The sequence below is a fragment of the Condylostylus longicornis genome, unplaced genomic scaffold, assembly GCF_029603195.1.
Source record: "Condylostylus longicornis isolate FDR11 unplaced genomic scaffold, ASM2960319v2 ptg000096l, whole genome shotgun sequence".
In the NCBI taxonomy this organism is placed as follows: Eukaryota; Metazoa; Arthropoda; class Insecta; order Diptera; family Dolichopodidae; genus Condylostylus; species Condylostylus longicornis.
The window spans coordinates 594,419-601,518 of record NW_026578064.1 but is presented as its reverse complement, the minus strand read 5'-3'; the positions used below and the strand labels follow the sequence as shown (position 1 = coordinate 601,518).

Below are 7,100 nucleotides of genomic sequence, written 5' to 3'. Positions count from 1 at the left end.
GCAAGAGGAATGAAACGTATGTCAATCATTTATGCAAAAGTCGTCGTGCTAACAAAAGTATCTTTAGTTTTTAACTAATAAGATGTGCAGTGCTCTATTTTTCTCAATAACTCCTAAAGCGCGTCAAACTTGTTAAAAAAACTAAATATTTACAATCTTTCCATCAAAGATTTTTCAATGCTTCTTCAAAACGCTGTCAAAATACCAAAAATGCTCTTGAAATTTGACAAATTATTTGACATTAAAAATGGTAATATCCTTACACTGCCAGTTATTTTATAACATTTGCCAGCACCGTAAGCACTGTGAACACACTGTTTAGCAGCTGTCTGATTTGATTCTTTCAAACAAATTGTTGAATTCCCACTTAGTAAAATATAATATCACACAAGTAAAAAATTTGACATAATTTTATTTTTATTTTACATAATTTAACATTGGAAACCTTATAAAAATTTTTTTGTGAAAATTTTAAATTTAAAAAGAGTTTTAATATACTACGAATAAAATAACTAGGAAATCAGTATTAATTATTTTTAGAGGTGTTTAACATCTTACTGGAATATTAGATAAAATATAGTTAAAGTTTTGTTCCATTGGTAATTTTTTATTTTGTGTATATTTTCACATTCAAACATTGCAGGTAATAGTCAGGTGAGATAATGAGTAAGCGAATAAAATCGTAGTAAATTTTTTTCGTTTTATGTTAAGTTGGTTCTTTGCCTGAAAAGTATTTTAATATACATATGCTTGCATTGGTGATCTAAAAAGAAACAAAAACTATAAATTTAGTAAATATAAAAGAATAATTACATATGTGCTTTTTTATTTTTTAGTTCAACAAAGTATAAAGAAAATTTTGTGTTTGTAATATACAAAATAAGTAATGCTTTACTTACCAGGAAAACAAGTTTCTTGATATGAAGCTAAATGCCTGTAAAAGTTGAAGCTTCTACTTCCTATTTCATCCATATTTATTTTCCATGCAAAAATTTTTTTTAAGTTTAAGAAAATTTGTACGTAGTTCAATTGGTTATCCATATTCGCAATTCACAAGAATGCATTAATTCATAATAGTATTTTCTATATATTAATTATGCTCTATTTAGCTTATAATATGTGTATCATAATTCACTCTGTGGGATATACAGGTACTTATATATTATGTATGTATGTACAGTCCCATCATTAAAATTTATGTTCTTTTAATATTTATGCAGGTCAATATTTGAATACAATATATTTAACAAATTTTTTTTGAAATATCTTAGTTTTTATCAACACAATCATTATTTTAATTTTCTTTTAAATTAATTTAAAAATTACAAATATATATTTCTTGAATGCTGTTCATATTTTAATTTACATCATGGTATAAATATTAACAAGGCAAATATTGCTATTGGTTTTTAACTCCCCAAAATTATTTCAAATAAATGAACCATGTAGGTTCTCAATTAGAATAATTTCAATAATTTGGCTTATTTTGAATTCTTATTTCAAGTAGTCTTTTTCATCCCGTTTAAACAACGGTGTATCCCATTCAAACAACTTTTTAAAATTAAAGGAGCATTTTGCTCAAACTTAAATTTAAGCACACATTAATCTTCCCTTTTGAAGTAGACAATGTATTTATACATTTCGTTTCTTAAATAGGAATTTTTACATTTAGTTTTTCCAATTCAAGGATATATAGGCATATGTGTACAGAGTGTTCGACACTCAATGGAATTCCCGAAGCAGGGTGATAGAATGACTTCAGACGACAAACACCTAATGACATTTTTTTTTTTGACCCTTGTTCCCGAGTCATGAGGCTTCAACGTTCGAATATGGAAAAAACCCTCTAATTTTCACATTTTTATATATTACTTAGGAAATATGACAGTTAAATCCAACTGTGAATATGCAAAACCGTATAATTTTCACATTTTTATTTATTACTCAGGAAATATGACAGTTAAATCCAACTGCATATGTATATGTACTCATTTTAAAGCTAATAAAATTCTCCCTCTTACGGTATAGCAGTAGTTGCAAAGCTTTGTTTTAGTTTCAGAGATATTCGAGTCCAAAGTCAAAATTTTTCAAAATGATTACTAAATTTTCGTGAAACCGTCAATTACTCATAATTCCACCTTATTAACGTATCGCTCCTTTTTACAGGAAAATGAGCCCTATGTTCTGACCTTCATTTTGATATAACAAAATGGGAAAATTTCGGAAATAACATTTCTATCATGCAAAAAACTGAGGTCAAAACTTAAAACAAAGTATTTTATTAACTTAAACAAAGTATTTTTCAAACGAAAACAATTTTTGAATCTTTATTTTGCAGTATTATGCATTATTAATATGTATTTTTTGCATTTCCTTTATTTCTCTACAAAATATTTCCAAAAGTTTCAGGAATATGGTGTCTACGAGGGGAATTTAAGATCAAATTTATAAAAAAACAACAAAAACAAGCTTTTTCGCAACAAATTATGTAATTATAATCCAAGTAATGTTATCCCTTTGATCTTCAGGGTTATAATGATCTTAAGATATAGCAGTGAATGATTTGAGCCATAGGTACAGCATTTTTGAAATTTTACAAAACTCAAAAAATTTAAACAAAAAAAAACAAAAAATTTTGACTTTGACATGCATACAGCACGTCACAAAACTAATACATATGTAAATGTATTCACAATTTAAAAATTTTTTTGTTTAATGGAAATTTGTCGTGATCTCCTTTTATATTTTTAATGTCAAAAAGAAATTATATTTTGAAAAATCTTGAAAAAAAGTTTTTTGTATTACAGAAGAGAGGCACCATTTTGAACTATTGTACATTTTTTTAAATCATTGAAGAAAAAAATTTGGTGCAAAATAAGATGTGCAGTGCTCTATTTTTCTCAATAACTCCTAAATCAGAACATGTATAAAGGTGACCAAACATACCAAATTAAAGGTCAGTAGACGAGGTTGTGCAAAAATTGGAGAAAGCTCCCGTGTTACGTCACCTAGAAAATTAACCTTTTTTAAAATAAAAAGTTAAATGTTCAAATTTTTTGAATTTTAAAGTTATGTGATTCCGAAATCTGAACAGATAATTATGAGAACTAATGCTAATTATATACATATAGGTGTCAGAAAGTACGAGTACTTCTCGAAGAGCTAGAGATATGGGACAAAAGGCACTACATAGATAGGGTTTTGCCTCCAGGGTCCTAGAAAAATGCAACATTGGAAGTTTTTAGCCCCGAAATAGCTGTATTTTAAGATTTTCTGAAAAAATTTTTGTATAAAACATGCACGTTTTTCTTTTATATTTAATATATTTAGAAATACAAACCGAGAAATAAATGATACGTTTTACGTTATTCTTATTATTACAAACACAAACCGAGAAATAAATAATATATGATCTCACATATTTTTGGTTCGAAAAATCGAAATAATCTTAACATAAATAAATGTCAGCTTTTATCAAAGACATCAGATGTTTTGTGGCATCTGAATATTAATGCTTCATTTGTTATTGTTTTGAATAATATTATGTTTCGTCAGCAAGCTTTAAAAATATATACATACAAAATTTATGTACGTACATACATATGTACTTAAAATTTCATTTTTATTGTTCGAGCGAAAAACTCCAAAATGCTAAATTCTAATACATTCATATGTACATTCATATATTTGAATAACATTATTATTTTGTTTATGCCTAAACCTTTTCTTTATTTGAAAAGTTTATTTATGTATGTTTTCCCCGATGATTTAATAATTATGTGTTTAAAATTTTTTTCTATATGCCAAACCACAGTATTGAATATTATTCAATTCATATAGAAAACTTAGAAAAATTAGCTAAGAAGCTTTTAAAAAAATATACATACATGCTTATGTACTTAAAATTTTTGCGAATTTTTCCAAACTATTATAACAATATTTTTTTGGAAATTTTTTTTAAACTTTTATAATAATATTTATCTGTTATATATTGAAAAAAATAAAACAAAAAATTTAAACAAAATACAATCAAAAAAAAATTAAAATGATCCAAAAAAGAAAAATACGACAATATCGATCAATCATATAATAGCCTTCTGGTTATCAGACTACCACGCTACCCACCGGGTTACGCAGTACTCTAAATTTGCTTTTATAATTCTATACTTTATTTATATATATATATACATTATATATAATACTTCAAGAAGGGTTAGAGACATGGGACGAAATAAAGCATTATATAGGCTTTTGCCTCTAGGGTCCCAGAAAAAGCATTAATTCCACCCTTCACCCCTTCCCAAGATGTTTTGTGACCGCTTTTTACAAAATGGTACCACATCCTGTATGGGTAACTTTTATTTTGTTTTGGTGGTATAAGTATTCTATGTAAATTGTGTTTTGGAAATTTGAGTTATAGCAAGAGGTGAACACTTCCTCAAGAAAATCGTTAAAGTTAATACAATCTACATTGTTTTACAATAAGTATTTAAGTACGCATTTAGTTGTGCATTCTTTTCACTATCTGGTGAAAATGTATTAGTAAGCGAAACATAAGTGTACAATAAATTTCATGACAACATATTTTTTGGACAAAATTTAATGAGAAAATGTTATTCTATTGCGTTAAACTTTTTACAAATAGGGTTTTTTAAAAAAATATTTTGAACGGAAACTCGCTGATATTGATTTGTAAGGGTAAAGCCTTTTTAATTTCATTTTAAATAAGAACAAAAAAAACTAAAATTATCAATAAAAAAAAGTTTATCTAACAAACCACATTTTTCGGGGTTCGAACCTGAGACTTTTTGCATAGAAATCGTATGCTATACGCATTACCCTATAGTATTAGTATTAACTAATTGTACATTCACGCGTTTTATTCGCATGTGTTATAACATCCAAATACATATGTGCATGGATTTTAGTAGCGAAATATTTTATGCGTAAACAGTAATTGATCGCTTAAAGTGCTTACTGTCAAAGATTTTTTGCAATTTTATGCGACCTGACTAAAAGCGGGGCTCTAAAATAAATTACTCAAAAGATATTAGATCTCAAAGGAGCTAATTTTTTGTTTAATTATGTACTTTTTTGTAATTATTTTTAAGAGCTTTTCTTATTTTATGTTTTATCTTATAAAATATTAGGAAATAACATATACGTATAAGTATATGACGGGTGTGTTTTTGAAGAAAAATAGTAAACTTAAAATGTCTCACACACAGAATGGATCACAATCTTAAAACTACAGATATAATATAAAACTACAGTTCCAAATCATATTTAATAATGTACCTGTCTATAAGCTTATACAGGGTGTCACGTATCAAAATGCACTGCTATATACCATTTTATAGGTTCTCATGGGTAGGCAAAAGTTTTGTATGGAGACCGTGTTAACGGAGGCTTAAACTTCATCCATTTTTTCACATTCATTCTTATTTTCCAGTACACTGAAAAATATCGTGTACAATGTTATTATTTACTAAAGAGCATGTTTGTTTTGTTGAAGAGTTATTTGTTTAATTTTATTGTTAATTAAAATTGCACTTATAAACAACATTACCTGTTAAATAATAAATAACAAAAATAAAGTCGCCCCTTGAATTCCCCCCTCCCCCTTTTCAGCATTTCTTATAGTTCAAACGAAAAACTCTAAAATGTTCAATTCTATTACATACATACGAACACACATATATTGGAATAAAATTAATATTTTGTTTATGCCTAAACCTTTTCTTTATTTAAAAGATTTATTTCTATATGTTTACCCACATAATTCATTAGTTGATTCTATTATTATTTGCTGCTATTACAGAATTCAAACGATTTTTCATACTACCAACTAATTTGGAAGTCTCTTGAGGTGTTATATTTAAGACATGTAATACCTCAAGATTAGATAATATTCCATTTATATAAGAGAACTTCTTTTATCGATGTTGCTAGTGACAAATTTTGATGAAATGAAAATAAATTTTCTTTCGGGTTAGATTCTTAATGTCAGGTTACTGTGGAGGTGAATGTAACTGTTTTGGCACATTGAAAATTTTTCATTCTTTAACGATTTCGTTACTTGTTCTGACATGAATGATCGCCCATTTTTTCTGCACTTGGCTTAAAATTATTTCAAAAAATGTTAAAATATCCATTTTTGTCCATAATGTTATCAATAATAGGTAAAAATGTTTCAGTCGTGATAAACCAACCGAATAATACTCTGCGCGTTGGCAATCTGAAATTTTGAAATATCTGGAATTATCTTTCATTGTTGCATACCAAGTATTCTACTCTATATAAAAACTGACCCTAACTTTATTACTTTCCCAAGCAATTAAAATTTACTTTTGGAGTTGTATGGCATCTACTCGAACCTGTCAAGCCACCCCAACAAAACTTTAGCGATATATATAAAATGTAATTGGTAACACGACTGCCAAGTTTCATGAATCCAGCTTTATTATTTGACCGAACCTCTCATCTCACTCTACCAGAACTTCAGGGATATATGTGACCTATAAATAGACACACGACTGCCAAGCTTCATGAATCTAAATTTTATTTATTTTCCAAATATTTAAAATGGGCTTTTGGAGTTGTATGGCAGCCATTCTATTAAAATTTTTAAAACATATGTATGTAGAGTGTAATTGGACACATTTTTGCAAAATTTGATGTCGATGTCTTTATTAGTTTTTGAAATACTTAAAAAAACATTTTTGAATTGTATGGCAGCTACCCGAACCTTTGGTCCGAATTGGTCCAATTTTAATAGCAGCCGTCGTTGGCACAAAAGAAACAACTTGTGAAAGATTGGTGTCGATTGCATTATTCGTTTTTGAGTTATCGTGCGATCGGGCTGACGGAGGGACGGACTTGGCTAAATCAACGAAGAATTTTACGCTGAGCAAGAATATTATATACATGTCCATACTTAAGACGACTCCTTCAAGTGGTTACAAACTCCATATCAAAGTGAATATACACTTCTCGACGGTGCAGGGTATAAAAACCAGGTTACCAACTCCAGCTACTATCACATTACCGGCACTGCGTTTTATTGTTTGTAAAATATTTTCCTTTTTGAAAGCACTATT

General features: G+C 28.0%; 1 protein-coding gene across 13 annotated transcripts in view; it reads left to right on the top strand.

Annotated features, from left to right (window-relative positions):
* The first annotated feature begins 364 nt into the window (after positions 1–364).
* The window catches only part of LOC129613904 (epsin-2), a 163,115-nt gene continuing 156,379 nt past the window's right edge, over positions 365–7,100 (top strand). For 5 of the 13 annotated variants that reach the window (XR_008697348.1, XM_055528238.1, XM_055528233.1 and 2 more), the window contains exon 1: positions 366–654. The gene's annotated coding sequence lies outside the window, so the exon portion shown is untranslated. Of the gene's footprint in view, positions 655–7,100 lie in introns of all 13 variants that reach the window. The other 8 variants (XM_055528231.1, XM_055528226.1, XM_055528227.1 and 5 more) reach the window with 3 other exon arrangements.